This window comes from Pseudophryne corroboree, unplaced genomic scaffold, assembly GCF_028390025.1.
Source record: "Pseudophryne corroboree isolate aPseCor3 unplaced genomic scaffold, aPseCor3.hap2 scaffold_251, whole genome shotgun sequence".
Taxonomy (NCBI): Eukaryota; Metazoa; Chordata; class Amphibia; order Anura; family Myobatrachidae; genus Pseudophryne; species Pseudophryne corroboree.
In genome coordinates this window covers 720212-738948 of record NW_026969167.1, presented here as the reverse complement: position 1 = coordinate 738948, position 18737 = coordinate 720212, and the positions used below count along the sequence as shown (strand labels likewise).

Below are 18737 nucleotides of genomic sequence, written 5' to 3'. Positions count from 1 at the left end.
ATACAGGTTGACACCAGGAAACATTAACGCCACTGCATCCTTGCTGCTTTCTCATGTGGAAGTCTGTTTAATGTGAAAACAAGGTGATATCTAATTAGCACACAGGTAAGGAATTAAGAAAATCTTTATTTAAGGGTGAAGATGTTTCTCACAAAATCGTTGCCCCAATGCATCATTGAAATTCAAGCTGGAAAGATGATTTTAATATATCACTTGTACATTTTGTATTGCTCTTCTGGTGACAATGTAGTTTGTTTTTGTCAATTACCATTTTAATAATAGGGTAAAGAAAATTAAGTGGATTTTTGAAAGAAAACAATACTGTCAATATACTATTAAAACAAATTAAAATGGTAAAAGTTATTGTACTTTAAGTAAAAATAAAAGAGCAAAAATATCAATCCCAGTTTTGGATTACTTTAATTAACAAAAAAAAAAATGCATATAGCAGAGGATAGTTTCAATCTGCCTACCTCTGGGTTAAGGGGCCCAGCATGCTTCCATTGCAGTACTCTGCTGCACATGTAAGTGCAAGAGATTCTGAAGCACTCACTCATCATGGGAAAGTACCAATGTGTTTCTTCATTGGTTGATGGAAGAAACATCTTACAAAAACTCTCCAGATTATTGACTTTTTAAAGTTTTCTAGGAAACGTTCTAGATGAATGCTTATTAGCCTTTGTCAGTATGTACTTTTACAAAGTGTCTCTGTGGTGCAATCGGTTAGTGTGTTTGGTTATTAACCAAAGGGTTGGTGGTTCAATCCCACCCAGGGATGTTATTGACCTTGTCATCAGATTTTGGTGATCTTTAAGTAGACAAGTCAAAATTTCAAACCCCCTCTTATGGTGTAGGGTACCTGGCCTACTCTGATGTAATCAGAGTTAGATTTGATTAAGTGATTTTATCAAAAAACAGCTAGGAAGCACAATTTAGCAGTGGTTTGCAGAGAAAATGAAATATGCTGGCAGAAAAATCCAATTGAGTGATTAAACAGCTCTTCATTTTCTGGCTTTATTTTTATGCTAACTAATTTATTCTCTGAAAAGTGTCCACAAAGCCAAGTATCGGATTAACATCTTTGTAGGGATGGTTTTTCACCTATTACTAAATTAAACTTGCTTCATTGGAAAGGCAGCAAGATGCATCCTCATTTCAATATCTACTGAAATAATACAGGTTGACACCAGGAAACATTAACGCCACTGCATCCTTGCTGCTTTCTCATGTGGAAGTCTGTTTAATGTGAAAAAAAGGTGATATCTAATTAGCACACAGGTAAGGAATTAAGAAAATCTTTATTTAAGGGTAAGATGTTTCTCACAAAATCGTTGCCCCAATGCATCATTGAAATTCAAGCTGGAAAGATGATTTTAATATATCACTTGTACATTTTGTATTGCTCTTCTGGTGACAATGTAGTTTGTTTTTGTCAATTACCATTTTAATAATCGGGTAAAGAAAATTAAGTGGATTTTTGAAAGAAAACAATACTGTCTATATACTATTAAAACAAATTAAAAAGGTAAAAGTTATTGTACTTTAAGTAAAATAAAAAGAGCAAAAATATCAATCCCAGTTTTGGATTACTTTAATTAACAAAAAAAAAATGCATATAGCAGAGGATAATTTCAATCTGCCTACCTCTGGGTTATGGACCCAGCATGCTTCCATTACAGTACTCTGCTGCACATGTAAGTGCAAGAGATCCTGAAGCACTCACTCATCATGGGAAAGTACCAATGTGTTTCTTCATTGGTTGATGGAAGAAACATCTTACAAAAACTCTCCAGATTATTGACTATTTAAAGTTTTTCTAGGAAACGTTCTAGATGAATGCTTATTAGCCTTTGTCAGTATGTACTTTCACAAAGTGTCGCTGTAGCGCAATCAGTTAGTGTGTACGGCTATTAACCAAAAAGTTGGTGGTTCAATCCCACCCAGGGACGTAATTGACCTTGTGATCAGATTTTGGTGATATTTAAGTAGACAAGTCAAAATTTCAAACCCTCTCTTATGGTGTAGGGTACCTGGCCTACTCTGATGTAATCAGTTAGATTTGATTAAGTGATTTTATAAAAAAAACAGCTAGGAAGCACAATTTAGCAGTGGGTTGCAGAGAAAAAGAAATATGCTGGCAGAAAAATCCAATTGAGTGATTAAACAGCTCTTCATTTTCTGGCTTTATTTTTATGCTAACAAATTTGTTCTCTGAAAAGAGTCCACAAAGCCAAGTATCTGATTAACACCTTTGTAGGGATGGTTTTTCACCTATTACTAAATTAAACATGCTTCATTGGGAGCACATGGAAAAGAGTACAAACCATGTTTATAGCAAGGGGAAGCCTGGTGAGAAATCTGCTTTCTTTCTTTCAAATTGGGTGCTCACTTTGAGCTGAATGAGGACTGCTGGCATGGCACTCAGGCGACAGGTGGAATCTTGGTCATGTTCTGGTTTCTCTTCAGAACGAACAAATCTTTCGCCTTTTACTAAAGATTTCCGTGGAGAGGAGCAAAACTGAGTTTTATCTCAATTTTTGCATGCCCCATCTTATTGGGGTTTTATTTTATCGGTTTAAAGATAGAACGAGTGTGCTTTAATGTAAGCTCATTTGCATAGAAATGACAGTAAATGTTTGTTTCTTTTCAAACAGAACTTTCTTGACCACACTAATTGCTTGAAAGATCTGGGAGCACATGGAAAAGAGTACAAACCATGTTTATAGCAAGGGGAAGCCTGGTGAGAAATCTGCTTTCTTTCATTCAAATTGGGTGCTCACTTTCAGCTGAATGAGAACTGCTGGGATGGCACTCAGGCGACAGGTGGAATCTTGGTCATGCTCTGGTTTCTCTTCAGAACTAACAAATATTTCGCCTTTTATTAAAGATTTCCGTGGAGAGGAGCAAAACTGAGTTTTATCTCAATTTTTGCATGCCCCATATTATTGGGGTTTCTTTTATCAGTTTAAAGACAGAACGAGTGTGCTTTCTTGTTAGCTTTAATGTAAGTTTATTTGCATAACAATGACAGTAAATGTTGTTTCTTTTCAAACAGAACTTTCTTGACCATGCTACTTGCTTAAAGGTCTGGGAGCACATGGAAAACAGTACAAACCATGCAGTATCACAAGAGCCTTTATTTGATCTTTCATGAAGATAGAGCAGAATTGAGGACACGTCAACAATTTCTGCCGAAGGTGGTTCATCTTTCCACATGGTGCCTTTGGCCACTGACACCTTCGTTGAGTCAAAGTCTCTGGCTGTGGTCAGAACTTTGAAAATGTATGTCACCAGAACGGTTCAGATTAGGAAAACAGAGGCTCTGTTTGTCCTGTATGCTCCCAACAGGATTTGGTGTCCTGCTTCCATGCAGACCATTATGCGCTGGATCTGTGGTAAGATTCAGCATGCTCGTTCCACGGCAGGATTGCCGTTACTGAAGTAGGTGAAGACCCATTCTACTAGAAAGGTGGGTTCATCCTTGGCAGCTGGTCGGGGAGTGTCGGCATTGCAACTTTGCCGAGCAGCTATTTAGTAAACACTTTTGCTAAGTTTTACAAGTTTGATACCTTGGCTGATGATAACCTTAAGTTGGGTCATTCGGTGCTGCAGAGTCGTACGCACTCTCCCACCCGTTCAAGAGCTTTGGTATAACCCCATGGTTCTTAATGTGACCCCAGCATCCTCTAGGTCGTATGAGAAAATAGGATTTTAATACCTACCGGTAAATCCTTTTCTCTTAGTCTGTAGAGGATGCTGGGCACCCGTCCCAGTCCATACTGTGTCTGCAGTTATTACTTGTGGTTATACACATGTTGTGTTATGGTTCTGGTCAGCTTTTTGCTGCAATTGTTCATGCCGTTGGCTTGTGTTCTGTTGAATGCCACGTTCTGCGGCATGTTTAAGGTGTGAGCTGGTAAGATGCTCACCTTAGTTTAACAATAAATCCTTTCCTCGAAATGTCCGTCTCCCTGGGCACAGTTCCTATAACTGGAGTCTGGAGGAGGGGCATAGAGGGAGGAGCCAGTTCACACCCTTTGAAAGTCTTAAAGTGCCCATGTCTCTTGCGGATCCCGTCTATACCCCATGGTTCTTAATGTGACCCCAGCATCCTCTACGGACTAAGAGAAAAGAATGCCCTTGCGCACTATCCTGACTTCTCCTCCCGTCTGCTTACTTTGTGCCTTCCAACGCACAATGCGAACTACAGGTGGTGCTGCAGGGCCCACACCCTTTTACTTGCCTTACAGAACAGCTCTGGAGCTGTTACAGTGCCCAGCTGCTGCAAGAAATCAGCTTGAATGCTTCAGGGGATGGGGCATGGCCAACATGAGCCCCACACCAAAGGAGGGTGGGGGTGTTTAATGTGAACTAGGGGTCATCCAAGCACTGCAAAAGGCCGCCATGCCCTGCATGCCCCTTTTCTCTTTTCATATGCAGATGAGGGTTCCAGTCAACTTTGGCCCACTGCTTGGATAACATCACCGTATGCAAATCCGTCTGCTGCAGACCTTCCCCCAGGAATGCTTGTACTAGTTGTTGCATATGGCGCTTCAGTATTAGGCAGCCTTCCGCCCTCCCATGTTCATCTGAAAAGATGTGGTCTCCCTGCAGTTGTTGTCCCCAGACGAGAGTTCCCTTGTGCTTCCTCAGTTGAATCTCCTTAACTTGACGGGGGAGGTGCTGCCCGAGCAGCCCTCCCCAGCCCTATCCCAACTCATATTTATTTTGCATATGAGATCTCTTGATCATGAAGATTGTTCTCACAGGGTGAGGTTCATCCATTATATTTTAAAATAGGAAGGTACGAATTACATATTTGAATTGCATCTATGTGCTGGATTCAAATGTCCCCCCCCCCTTCCTTTCTCAATTGTGCCCGTCAGCAGCTATTCTAAGGTTGCTGCCAATGGGTGTGACACATTAATTTCTTCTGTGGGGTACACTGGACTCCACAAGGATTCACATTGGGGTGTAGAGTAGGATCTTGATCTGAGGCACCAACCGGCTCAAAGCTTTTGACTGTTCCCAAGAAGCTCAGTGCATTCTCCTCTATAACCCCGCTTCCATGAACAGGGAGCTCAGTTTGTAGTTGGTGCCTTCAGTAGCAGGCCAATTAACAGGGGCCTGCCTCAGGCAGCCTATTCTTAGCTATTAATTTTGACAAGAAAAGAAGAACTTGTTTTATGAGAATCTACAAGGGCTGCAGCAGGCTAGGTCTAATAGACATCTTTACTGCAGCTTCATCACTCCCAGCGGCGCTGTATACTCCCGTGCCCTGGTTGCTGGGTCACTGCAGCGGAGGCTCCGGTTTCATCCTAAGGTCAGTCACACACACACCACCCTTCCGGATCACGAGGCCGCTGCTGAAGGGGAGCGAGGCCGTAGGGGGTGGGCCGTGTGCGCACTGCGGTGGACACTGATTACTGGGCAGCCGCTCCACTAGCCACCAGGTACAGTTAAGGAGCACAGGTCTGGGGGTTTTTCTCCTATATTAACCCAATTTTGTACTGCCCGCAGCGCATTGTGATAGGTAATAGGGCCTGATTCAGGTTGGATTGCAATCACAATAAGCGATCCAACTGCAAAAATTGCTAAGAGCATACGCATGTGCCTGCATTTTCTGCGGCACCCCGCAGAGAATGTGATCGCCTCTGCCTGTCAATCGGGGCGGGGAAGGGGGGGAGAGGTGGGTCAGCAACACTCCATTTCCAAGTCAGGGATGGAGCGGTGCGGGGGCAAGGCTTCAAAATGGGGTCTGCAACGGAGGAGACACAGGGGGCGTGGTCACAGCGACTGTATGACATCACATTCAGCCGCTGTGATCACAAAAATGGTGGCGGCTTCCTGCGCGCACATACAGTCTGCACCAGCAGGAGCCTACACCATTTTTTATGATCACGCTGAACTGCAGTGCGACTGCAATTACAGCATGGTCAAGAAGGGAGGCGTCATGCTGGGTGGCCATGCCCTGTCACTTTGCAGGAGCCAGCACCGCTCACACACTAGTCCCCGGGTGCAGCCCCCAACCCCCGGGACACCCGGAGCAACAAAATGTAGATTCAGGCCACCAGGCCACGCCCCTACCTATGAAACCATGCCTCCTTTTTACCATTGCACTGCTTATCTGCGCGCACTGCATTACAATCTCCCTCGCCACCTCTCTGGGTGTCACCAGTGATAGTGACACCTCTGCCATGCTTGTAGCAGCTGGTCCTAAGATCTACGCCTCAAACCCTGAGTGTTTGCCCTTGTGACTTGTTGATCATCATAGCGAAGCAGATGCTTACAGAAAACTGCAGGGGCTTAGATTGAAAATAAAAAAATTGATAGGGTATAAGGTAGAGAGGAGCGGGTTCGGTTCTCCGAGAACCGAATTCCCCACGAACTCCACGTGGTTTACACTGGTCCGAGGCAGGCTCGGTTGTTCCCGCCTGACTCGGAAAACCTGAACAAGGGAAAATGTCATCATCCCGCTGTCGGATTCTCGCGAGATTCGGATTCCATATAAAGAGCTGAGCGTTGCTGCCATTTTTACTCGTGCATTGAAGAGAGAGCGGAGAGGACGTGGCTATGTTCTCTCAGTGGAAATCTCAATATCAGTGCTCAGTATCAGTGGTTACTTATTGCTGCTCAGTAATACTAGTAGTGTGTCTCTCCTGCTCAGTGTCAGTTCTCAGTAGTATCCTCATCAGTGCTCAGTATCACTGTTCATTGTCTTGTGCTGCATTGTGTTGCTCAGCATAATACAGTACATTACTAATAGTCCAGTGCTGCATCTTGCTGCTCAGTGTCAGTTCTAGTATCCTCATCAGTGCTCACTATCACTGCTCATTGCATTGTGGTGTTCTGTATACTACAATAACATAGTAATATAGTAACATAGTTTTTGAGGTTGAATAGAGGCAAATTGCCCATCGTGTTCAACCTGTTTTAAGTTGTGATGATTCTACATACTTGCTGAATAATGTTTTATGACTAGTTAGCTACTATAACTCATGTTACCCCCGGATTAACCATGTTGATATTTTAAGTATTATAACCTTGGATAGCTTTTTCATTCAGAAATGTATCCATTCCTTTTTTAAATCCAATTACAGAGTCCGCCATTACCACCTTCCCTGGCAGGGAATTCCACATCCTGATTGCCCTAACAGTGAAGAAACCTTTCCTCCATTGCGTTCTGAACTTTCCTCCAGTCGCAGCGAGTGACCACGTGTTCTTTTAATAAATAATTCCTCTGATAACTCTTTGTTATGTATCTTTACATATTTGAAGATATTAATAATATCTCCTCTTAGGCACCTCTTTTCTAGTGTATAAATATTCAGCCTAGTAAGTCTTTCCTTATAGTCCAGTACTTTAAGGCCTTTAATCAATTTAGTCTTCAGGATCTCTGACACTTCCATGAGCAGCAGAGTAGTGCAATGGAAGCATGCTGGGCCCATAACCCAGAGGTCGATTGATCGAAACTATCCTCTGCTATGTGCATTTTTTTTTTTATAATTAAAGTAATCAAAAACTGGGATTGATATTTTGGCACTTTTATTTTTACTTAAAGTACAATAACTTTTATCATTTTAATTTGTTTTAATAGTATATTGACAGCATTGTTTTCTTTAAAAAATCCACTTAATTTTCTTTACCCTATTACTGAAATGGTAATTGACAAAAACAAACTACATTGTCACCAGAAGAGCAATGCAAAATGTACAAGTGATATATGAAAATCATCTTCCATCTTGAATTTCAATGATGCATTGGGACAACAATTTGTGAGAAACATCTTCACCCATAAAGAAAGATTTTCTTAATTCCTTACCTGTGTGCTGATTAGATATCACCTTGTTTTCACATTAAACAGACTTCCCCATGAGGAAGCAGCAAGGATGCAGTGACGTTTCCTGGTGTCAACCTGTATTATTTCAGTAGACATTGAAATGAGGATACATCTTTGATGCCTTTCCAATGAAGCAAGTTTAATTCAGTAATAGGTGAAAAACCATTCCTACAAAGGTGTTAATCAGAGACTTGGCTTTGTGGACACTTTTCAGAGAGCAAATTTGTTAGCATAAACATAAAATCAGAAAATTAAGAGCTGTTTAATCACTCAATTGGACTTTTCTGCCAGCATAATTTTTTTTCTCTGCAACTCACTGCTAAATTGTGCTTCCTAGCTGTTTTTTTATAAAATCACTTAATCAAATCTAACTCTGATTACATCAGAGAAGGCCAGGTACCCTACACCATAAGGGAGGTTTCTGAAATTTTGACTTGTCTACTTAAAGATCACCAAAATCTGATTACAAGGTCAATTACATCCCTGGGTGGGATTGAACCACCAACCTTTTGGTTAATAGCCAAACATGCTAACCGATTGCGCCACAGAGACACCTTGCGAAAGTCAATACTGACAAAGGCTAATAAGCATTCATCTAGAACGTTTCCTAGAAAAACTTTAAAAAGTCAATAATCTGGAGAATTTTTGTAAGAAACACATTGGTACTTTCCCATGATGAGTGAGTGCTTCAGGATTTCTTGCACTTACATGGGCTATTAACCAAAAGGTTGGTGGTTCAATCCCACCCAGGGATGTAATTGACCTTGTCATCAGATTTTGGTGATCTTTAAGTAGACAAGTCAAAATTTCAAACCCCCTCTTATGGTGTAGGGTACCTGGCCTTCTCTGACGTAATCAGAGTTAGATTTAATTAAGTGATTTTATAAAAAACAGCTAGGAAGCACAATTTAGCAGTGGGTTGCAGAGAAAAAAATAACATTTTAAACCTACCGGTAATTTTTTTTTCTCGTAGTCCGTAGAGGATGATGGGGACTCCGTAAGGACCATGGGGGATAGACGGGCTCCGCAGCAGACATGGGCACTTTAAGAAAGACTTTAGATCTGGGTGTGCACTGGCTCCTCCCTCTATGCCCCTCCTCCATACCTCAGTTAGAGAAACTGTGCCCAGAGGAGACGGACAGTACGAGGAAAGGATTTTTGTTAATCCAAGGTCAAGATTCATACCAGCCACACCAATCACACCGTATAACTTGTGATATACTACCCAGTTAACAGTATGAAAACAACATAGCATCAGTCCAAGACCGATGAAAACTAACATATAACCCTTATGTAAGCAATAACTATATACAAGTCTTGCAGAAGTAGACCGCACTTGGGACGGGCACCCAGCATCCTCTACGGACTACGAGAAAAAGATTTACCGGTAGGTTTAAAATCTTATTTTCTCTTACGTCCTAGAGGATGCTGGGGACTCCGTAAGGACCATGGGGATTATACCAAAGCTCCCAAACGGGCAGGAGAGTGCGGATGACTTTGCAGCACCGATTGAGCAAACAGGAGGTCCTCCTCAGCCAGGGTATCAAACTTATAGAACTTTGCAAAGGTGTTTGAACCAACTTTGACCCACTGCTTGGATGACATCACCATATGCAAATCCATCTGCGGCAGGCCTTCCCCCAGGAATGCTTGCACTAGTTGTTGCATTTGGTTTGTTGTTTGGGGGTGCTTCAGTATTAGGCAGCCTTCTGCCCTCCCATGTTCATCTGAAAATATGTGTTCTCCCTGCAGTTGTTGTCCCCAGATGAGAGTTCCCTTGTGCTGCCTCAGTTGAATCTCCTTTACTTGACAGAGATGTGCCTGAGCAGCGGCCCTCCCCAGCCCTATCCCAAATCATACTTATTTTGCATAGGAGATACCATGGTCATGAAGATTGTTCTCCCAGGGTTAGGTTAATTCATTGCATTCTGGGTATGCTGACCCCTGTGATTTCCCCAAATGTGGGAAACTCAACTGCATTATTTGTGGTAGTGGGGGACTGTGTTTGTGCTTTCCTCTGGTCAGCTCTGGTAAAAGTCAGATTTCTTTGTCTCAGATCTTCCTCTAGCCTTGTTCTTCTTTCGAGAGTTCCCTTGTGCTGCCTCAGTTGGATCTCCTTCACTTGACAGGGGGGTGCCCGAGCAGCGACCCTCCCCAGCTCTAGCCCAACTCCTACTTACCTGCCAGGTGAGATACTATGATCATGAAGATGCTTCTCCCAGGGCAAGGCTCACCCATTGCACTCTGGGTGTGCTGCCCCTGCGATTTCCCCAAATGTGGGAAACTTGACTGCATAATTTGTGTTTCCCCTGGTCGGCTCTCATATAATTCAGATCTCTTTGTCTCAGGTCTCTCTCCAGCCTAGTTTGCTGTCTGTTTCCACTTCTTTTTTCTTGAGCCCCTCCCTTCTATACCCTTGTGCACTATCCTGACTTCTCCCGTCTGCTTACTTTGTGCCTTCCAACGCACAATACAAACTACAGGTAGTGCTGCAGGGCCCACACCCTTTTACTTGCTTTACAGAGCAGCTCTGGAGCTGTTACAGTGCCCAGCTGCTGCAAGAAATCAGCTTGAATGCTTCAGGGGCTGGGGCATAGCCAACATGAGCCCCACACCGAAGGAGGGTGGAGGTGTTTAATGCGAACTAGGGGTCATCCAAGCGCCGCAAAAGGCCGCCATGCCCTGCACACCCCTTTATTCTTTTCATATGCAGACGAGGGTTGAAGCCAACTTTGACCCACTGCTTGGATGACATCACCATATTCAAATCCATCTGCTGCAGGCCTTCCCCCAGGAATGCTTGCACTAGTTGTTGCATTTGGTTTGTTGTTTGGGGGTGCTTCAGTATTAGGCAGCCTTCTGCCCTCCCATGTTCATCTGAAAATATGTGTTCTCCCTGCAGTTGTTGTCCCCAGATGAGAGTTCCCTTGTGCTGCCTCAGTTGAATCTCCTTTACTTGACAGAGATGTGCCTGAGCAGCGGCCCTCCCCAGCCCTATCCCAAATCATACTTATTTTGCATAGGAGATACCATGGTCATGAAGATTGTTCTCCCAGGGTTAGGTTAATTCATTGCATTCTGGGTATGCTGACCCCTGTGATTTCCCCAAATGTGGGAAACTCAACTGCATTATTTGTGGTAGTGGGGGACTGTGTTTGTGCTTTCCTCTGGTCAGCTCTGGTAAAAGTCAGATTTCTTTGTCTCAGATCTTCCTCTAGCCTTGTTCTTCTTTCGAGAGTTCCCTTGTGCTGCCTCAGTTGGATCTCCTTCACTTGACAGGGGGGTGCCCGAGCAGCGACCCTCCCCAGCTCTAGCCCAACTCCTACTTACCTGCCAGGTGAGATACTATGATCATGAAGATGCTTCTCCCACGGCAAGGCTCACCCATTGCACTCTGGCTGTGCTGCCCCTGCGATTTCCCCAAATGTGGGAAACTTGACTGCATAATTTGTGTTTCCCCTGGTCGGCTCTCATATAATTCAGATCTCTTTGTCTCAGGTCTCTCTCCAGCCTAGTTTGCTGTCTGTTTCCACTTCTTTTTTCTTGAGCCCCTCCCTTCTATACCCTTGTGCACTATCCTGACTTCTCCCATCTGCTTACTTTGTGCCTTCCAACGCACAATGCAAACTACAGGTAGTGCTGCAGGGCCCACACCCTTTTACTTGCTTTACAGAGCAGCTCTGGAGCTGTTACAGTGCCCAGCTGCTGCAAGAAATCAGCTTGAATGCTTCAGGGGCTGGGGCATAGCCAACATGAGCCCCACACCGAAGGAGGGTAGAGGTGTTTAATGCGAACTAGGGGTCATCCAAGCGCCGCAAAAGGCCGCCATGCCCTGCACACCCCTTTTTTCTTTTCATATGCAGACGAGGGTTGAAGCCAACTTTGACCCACTGCTTGGATGACATCACCATATGCAAATCCATCTGCTGCAGGCCTTCCCCCAGGAATGCTTGCACTAGTAGTTGCATTTGGTTCGTTGTTTGGGGGTGCTTCAGTTTTAGGCAGCCTTCTGCCCTCCCATGTTCATCTGAAAATATGTGTTCTCCCTGCAGTTGTTGTCCCCAGATGAGAGTTCCCTTGTGCTGCCTCAGTTGAATCTCCTTTACTTGACAGAGATGTGCCTGAGCAGCGGCCCTCCCCAGCCCTATCCCAAATCATACTTATTTTGCATAGGAGATACCTTGGTCATGAAGATTGTTCTCCCAGGGTGAGGTTCATTCATTGCATTCTGGGTATGCTGACCCCTGTGATTTCCCCAAATGTGGGAAACTCAACTGCATTATTTGTGGTAGTGGGGGACTGTGTTTGTGCTTTCCTCTGGTCAGCTCTGGTAAAAGTCAGATTTCTTTGTCTCAGATCTTCCTCTAGCCTTGTTCTTCTTTCGAGAGTTCCCTTGTGCTGCCTCAGTTGGATCTCCTTCACTTGACAGGGGGTGCCCAAGCAGCAATCCTCCACAGCTCTAGCCCAACTCCTACTTACCTGCCAGGTGAGATACTATGATCTTCACTGTTAGGGCAATCAGGATGTGGAATTCCCTGCCAGGGAAGGTGGTAATGGCGGACTCTGTAATTGGATTTAAAAAAGGAATGGATACATTTCTGAATGAAAAAGCTATCCAAGGTTATAATACTTAAAATATCAACATGGTTAATCCGGGGGTAACATGAGTTGTAGTAGTTAACTAGTCATAAAACATTATTCAGCAAGTATGTAGAATCATCACAACTTAAAACAGGTTGAACACGATGGGCAATTTGCCTCTTTTCAACCTCAAAAACTATATTACTATATGTTACTATATTACTATGTTACTGTAGTATACAGAACACCACAATGTAATGAGCAGTGATAGTGAGCACTGATGAGGATACTAGAACTGACACTGAGCAGCAAGATGCAGCACTGGACTATTAGTAATGTACTGTAGTATGCTGAGCACCACAATGCAGCACAAGACAATGAGCAGTGATACTGAGCACTGATGAGGATACTACTGAGAACTGACACTGAGCAGGAGAGACACACTACTAGTATTACTGAGCAGCAATAAGTAACCACTGATACTGAGCACTGATATTGAGATTTCCACTGAGAGAACATAGCCACGTCCTCTCCGCTCCCTCTTCAATGCACGAGTAAAAATGGCGGCAACGCGCAGCTCTTTATATGAAATCCGAATCTCGCGAGAATCCGACAGCGGGATGATGACATTTTCCCTTGTTCAGGTTTTCCGAGTCAGGCGGGAACAACCGAGCCTGCCTCGGACCAGTGTAAACCACGTGGAGTTCGTGGGGAATTTGGTTCTCGGAGAACCGAACCCGCTCCTCTCTACCTTATACCCATATATTTTTTTATTTTCAATCTAAGCCCCTGCAGTTTTCTGTAAGCATCTGCTTCGCTATGATGATCAACAAGTCACAAGGGCAAACACTCAGGGCTTGAGGCGTAGATCTTAGGACCAGCTGCTACAAGCATGGCAGAGGTGTCACTATCACTGGTGACACCCAGAGAGGTGGCGAAGGAGATTGTAATGCAGTGCGCGCAGATAAGCAGCGCAATGGTAAAAAGGAGGCATGGTTTCATAGGTAGGGGCGTGGCCTGGTGGCCTGAATCTACATTTTGTTGCTCCGGGTGTCCCGGGGGTTGGGGGCTGCACCCGGGGACTAGTGTGTGAGCGGTACTGGCTCCTGCACAGTGACAGGACATGGCCACCCAGCATGACGCCTCCCTTCTTGACCAATCTGTAATTGCAGTCGCACTGCAGTTCAGCGTGATCATAAAAAATGGTGTAGCCTCCTGCTGGTGCAGACTGTATGTGCGCGCAGGAAGCCGCCACCATTTTTGTGATCACAGCGGCTGAATGTGATGTCATACAGCCGCTGTGACCACGCCCCCTGTGTCTCCTCCGTTGCAGACCCCATTTTGAAGCCTTGCCCCCGCACCGCTCCATCCCTGACTTGGAAATGGAGTGTTGCTGACCCCCCTCTCCCCCCCTGCCCCGATTGACAGGCAGAGGCGATCGCATTCTCTGCGGGGTGCCGCAGAAAATGCAGGCACATGCGTATGCTCTTAGCAATTTTTGCAGTTGGATCGCTTACTGTGATTGCAATCCAACCTGAATCAGGCCCTATTACCTATCACAATGCGCTGCGGGCAGTACAAAATTGGTTTAATATGGGAGAAAAAACCCCAGACCTGTGCTCCTTAACTGTACCTGGTGGCTCGTGGAGCGGCTGCCCAGTAATCAGTGTCCACGCCAGTGCGCACACGGTCCACCCCCTACGGCCACGCTCCCCTTCATCAGCGGCCTCGTGATCCGGAAGGGCGGTGCGTGTGTGACTGACCTTAGGAAGAAACCGGAGCCTCCGCTGCAGTGACCCAGCAACCAGGGCACGGGAGTATACAGCGCCGCTGGGAGTGATGAAGCTGCAGTAAAGATGTCTATTAGACCTAGCCTGCTGCAGCCCTTGTAGATTCTCATAAAAAAAGTTCTTATTTTCTTGTCAAAATTAATAGCTAAGAATAGGCTGCCTGAGGCAGGCCCCTGTTAAGTGGCCTGCTACTGAAGGCACCAACTACAAACTGAGCTCCCTGTTCATGGAAGCGGGGTTATAGAGGAGAATGCGCTGAGCATCTTGGGAACAGTCAAAAGCTTTGAGCCGGTTGGTGCCTCAGATCAAGATCCTACTCTACACCCCAATGTGAATCCTTGTGGAGTCCAGTGTACCCCACAGAAGAAATTAATGTGTCACACCCATTGGCAGCAACCTTAGAATAGCTGCTGACGGGCACAATTGAGAAAGGAAGGGGGGGGGACATTTGAATCCAGCACATAGATGCAATTCAAATATGTAATTTGAACCTTCCTATTTTAAAATATAATGGATGAACTTCACCCTGTGATAACAATCTTCATGATATAGAGATCTCATATGCAAAATAAGTATGAGTTGGGATAGGGCTGGGGAGGGTGGCTGCTCGGGCAAGCCCCTCCCCCGTCAAGTTAAGGAGATTCAACTGAGGAAGCACAAGGGAACTCTCGTCTGGGGACAACAACTGCAGGGAGACCACATTTTTTCAGATGAACATGGGAGAGCGGAAGGCTGCCTAATACTGAAGCACCATCAAATATCAAACCATATGCAATAACTAGTACAAGCATTCCTGGGGGAAGGTCTGCAGGAGACGAATTTGCATACGGTGATGTCATCCAAGCAGTGGGCCAAAGTTGGCTGGAACCCTCATCTGCATATGAAAAGAGAAAAGGGTTATGCAGGGCATGGCGGCCTTTTGCGGCGCTTGGATGACCCCTAGTTCGCATTAAACACCTCCACCCTCCTTCGGTGTGGGGCTCATGTTGGCTATGCCCCAGCCCCTGAAGCATTCAAGCTGATTTCTTGCAGCAGCTGGGCACTGTAACAGCTCCAGAGCTGCTCTGTAAGGCAAATAAAAGGGTGTGGGCCCTGCAGCACTACCTGTAGTTCGCATTGTGCGTTGGAAGGCACAAAGTAAGCAGACGGGAGAAGTCAGGATAGTGCGCAAGGGCATAGAAGGGAGCGGCTCAAGAAAAGAGAAGTGGAAACAGACAGCAAACTAGGCTGGAGAGAGACCTGAGACAAAGAGATCTGAATTATACGAGAGCCGACCAGGGGAAACACAAATTATGCAGTCAAGTTTCCCATATTTGGGGAAATCGCAGGGGCAGCACACCCAGAGTGCAATGGTTGAGCCTTGCCCTGGGAGAAGCACCTTCAAGATCATAGTATCTCACCTGGCAGGTAAGTAGGAGTTGGGCTAGAGCTGGGGAGGGTCGCTGCTCGGGCACCCCCCTGTCAAGTGAAGGAGATCCAACTGAGGCAGCACAATGGAACTCTCGAAAGAAGAACAAGGCTAGAGGAAGATCTGAGACAAAGAAATCTGACTTTTACCAGAGCTGACCAGCGGAAAACACAAACACAGTCCCCAACTACCACAAATAATGCAGGCGAGTTTCCCACATTTGGGTAAATCACAGGGGTCAGCATACCCAGAATGCAATGAATGAACCTCACCCTGGGTGAACAATTTTCATGACCATGGTGTCTCCTATGCAAAATAAGTATGATTTGGGATAGGGCTGGGGAGGGCCGCTGCTCAGGCACATCTCTGTCAAGTAAAGGAGATTCAACTGAGGCAGCACAAGGGAACTCTCATATGGGGACAACAACTGCAGGGAGAACACATATTTTCAGATGAACATGGGAGGGCAGAAGGCTGCCTAATACTGAAGCACCCCCAAACAACAAACCAAATGCAACAACTAGTGCAAGCATTCCTGGGGGAAGGCCTGCAGCAGATGGATTTGCATATGGTGATGTTATCCAAGCAGTGGGTCAAAGTTGGCTTCAACCCTCATCTGCATATGAAAAGAGAAAAGGGGCGTGCAGGGCATGGCGGCCTTTTGCGGTGCTTGGATGACCCCTAGATCGCATTAAACACCCCCACCCTCCTTTGGTGTGGGGCTCATGTTGGCCATGCCCCATCCCATGAAGCATTCAAGCTGATTTCTTGCAGCAGCTGGGCACTGTAACAGCTCCAGAGCTGCTCTGTAAGGCAAGTAAAAGGGTGTGGGCCCTGCAGCACTACCTGTAGTTTGCATTGTGCATTGGAAGGCACAAAGTAAGCAGACGGGAGGAGAAGTCAGGATAGTGCACAAGGGTATAGAAGGGAGGGGCTCAAGAAAAAAGAAGTGGAAACAGAGAGCAAACTAGGCTGGAGAGAGACCTGAGACAAAGAGATCTGAATTATACGAGAGCCGACCAGAGGAAACACAAATTATGCAGTCAAGTGTCCCACATTTGGGGAAATCGTAGGAGCAGCACACCCAGTGTGCAATGGGTGAGCCTTGCCCTGGGAGAAGCACCTTCCTGATTATAGTATCTCACCTGGGTGTGCTGCCCCTGCGATTTCCCCAAATGTGGGAAACTTGACTGCATAATTTGTGTTTCCCCTGGTCGGCTCTCATATAATTCAGATCTCTTTGTCTCAGGTCTCTCTCCAGCCTAGTTTGCTGTCTGTTTCCACTTCTTTTTTCTTGAGCCCCTCCCTTCTATACCCTTGTGGACTATCCTGACTTCTCCTCCTGTCTGCTTACTTTGTGCCTTCCAATGCACAATGCAAACTACAGGTAGTGCTGCAGGGCCCACACCCTTTTACTTGCCTTACAGAGCAGCTCTGGAGCTGTTACAGTGCCAAGCTGCTGCAAGAAATCAGCTTGAATGCTTCAGGGGCTGGGGCATGGCCAACATGAGCCCCACACCGAAGGAGGGTGGGGGTGTTTAATGCGAACTAAGGGTCATCCAAGCGCCGCAAAAGGCCGCCATGCCCTGCATACCCCTTTTCTCTTTTCATATGCAGATGAGGGTTCCAGCCAACTTTGGCCCACTGCTTGGATGACATCACTATATGCATATCCGTCTTCTGCAGACCTTCCCCCAGGAATGCTTGTACTAGTTGTTGCATTTGGTTTGTTGTTTGGGGGTGCTTCAGTATTAGGCAGCCTTCTGCCCTCCCATGTTCATCTGAAAATATGTGTTCTCACTGCAGTTGTTGTCCCCAGATGAGAGTTCCCTTGTGCTGCCTCAGTTAAATCTCCTTTACTCTAAAACTTGTAAAACTTAGCAAAAGTGTTTACTAAATAGCTGCTCGGCAAAGTTGCAATGCCGAGACTCCCCGACCAGCTGCCCAGGATGAACCCACCTTTCTAGTAGAATGGGTCTTCACCTAATTCAGTAACGGCAATCCTGCCGTGGAATGAGCATGCTGAATCTTACCACAGATCCAGCGCATAATTGTCTACATGGAAGCAGGACACCCAATCCTGTTGGGAGCATACAGGACAAACAGAGCCTCTGTTTTCCTAATCTGAACCGTTCTGGTGACATAAATTTTCAAAGTTCTGACCACAGCCAGAGACTTTGACTCAACGAAGGTGTCAGTGGCCAAAGGCACCATGTGGAAAGATGAACCACCTTCGGCAGAAATAGTTGACGTGTCCTCAATTCTGCTCTATCTTCATGAAATATCAAATAAAGGCTCTTGTGATACTGCATGGTTTGTACTGTTTTCCATGTGCTCCCAGATCTTTCAAGCAAGAAGCATGGTCAAGAAAGTTCTGTTTGAAAAGAAACAACATTTACTGTCATTGTTATAGAATTTGGGAGAAAAAACAAGAAGAAATCTGCACTGTTGACGCACTGGACAGAATGAATGAATCATAAAATATAACCTTTATTAAGTATGTATTAAAATTGGATAAATATTAATATTATTATCCCAAACTGCAGTGAAACATAAAGGTTAAAATCACAGAACTAACATACATGTGCATAAGAAGAATAAAGAGATGTGAAAAAAAGGTTTAAAAAGCGTGTCCGTGTGTGATTATTTTTGAAGGCACAACCCTGGCGGGGTTGTTTATATAGATATATATGTTGCTAATAATCACTTTCTAGCGTAATGTTATTAAATAGCTGTTAGTATCTATGTCGTCAGGTACCACTGGGTCGTATCCTATATACTCCTGTGGGAAACTTGACTGCATAATTTGTGTTTCCCCTGGTCGGCTCTCGTATAATTCAGATCTCTTTGTCTCAGGTCTCTCTCCAGCCTAGTTTGCTGTCTGTTTCCACTTCTCTTTTCTTGAGCCGCTGCCTTCTATGCCCTTGTGCACTCTCCAGACTTCTCCTGTCTGCTTACTTTGTGCCTTCCAACGCACAATGCAAACTACAGGTAGTGCTGCAGGGCCCACACCCTTTTACTTGCCTTACAGAGCAGCTCTGGAGCTGTTACAGTGCCCAGCTGCAGCAAGAAATCAGCTTGAATGCTTCAGGGGCTGGGGCATAGCCAACATGAGCCC

General features: G+C 45.3%; 8 non-coding genes and 2 pseudogenes across 8 annotated transcripts; 7 read left to right on the top strand and 3 right to left on the bottom strand.

Moving 5' to 3' along the window:
- The first annotated feature begins 2446 nt into the window (after positions 1–2446).
- Positions 2447–2562, top strand: LOC135012038 (U5 spliceosomal RNA). The gene has a single exon (XR_010211051.1). It is a non-coding gene; the product is annotated as a U5 spliceosomal RNA (small nuclear RNA).
- Positions 2563–2837: 275 nt separating this feature from the next.
- On the top strand, positions 2838–2953 carry LOC135012077 (U5 spliceosomal RNA). The gene has a single exon (XR_010211090.1). It is a non-coding gene; the product is annotated as a U5 spliceosomal RNA (small nuclear RNA).
- Positions 2954–9696: 6743 nt separating this feature from the next.
- On the top strand, positions 9697–9860 carry LOC135012087 (U1 spliceosomal RNA). The gene has a single exon (XR_010211100.1). It is a non-coding gene; the product is annotated as a U1 spliceosomal RNA (small nuclear RNA).
- Positions 9861–10012: 152 nt separating this feature from the next.
- On the top strand, positions 10013–10154 carry LOC135011893 (U1 spliceosomal RNA; annotated as a pseudogene).
- A 692-nt stretch (positions 10155–10846) lies between these two features.
- Positions 10847–11010, top strand: LOC135012076 (U1 spliceosomal RNA). The gene has a single exon (XR_010211089.1). It is a non-coding gene; the product is annotated as a U1 spliceosomal RNA (small nuclear RNA).
- Positions 11011–11162: 152 nt separating this feature from the next.
- LOC135011997 (U1 spliceosomal RNA) lies at positions 11163–11304 on the top strand (annotated as a pseudogene).
- Positions 11305–11996: 692 nt separating this feature from the next.
- Positions 11997–12160, top strand: LOC135012095 (U1 spliceosomal RNA). Its single transcript, XR_010211108.1, has one exon. It is a non-coding gene; the product is annotated as a U1 spliceosomal RNA (small nuclear RNA).
- Positions 12161–15463: 3303 nt separating this feature from the next.
- LOC135011973 (U1 spliceosomal RNA) lies at positions 15464–15626 on the bottom strand. The gene has a single exon (XR_010211003.1). It is a non-coding gene; the product is annotated as a U1 spliceosomal RNA (small nuclear RNA).
- A 152-nt stretch (positions 15627–15778) lies between these two features.
- On the bottom strand, positions 15779–15942 carry LOC135011818 (U1 spliceosomal RNA). The gene has a single exon (XR_010210860.1). It is a non-coding gene; the product is annotated as a U1 spliceosomal RNA (small nuclear RNA).
- A 674-nt stretch (positions 15943–16616) lies between these two features.
- LOC135012025 (U1 spliceosomal RNA) lies at positions 16617–16772 on the bottom strand. Its single transcript, XR_010211038.1, has one exon. It is a non-coding gene; the product is annotated as a U1 spliceosomal RNA (small nuclear RNA).
- Between the last annotated feature and the right edge of the window lie 1965 nt (positions 16773–18737).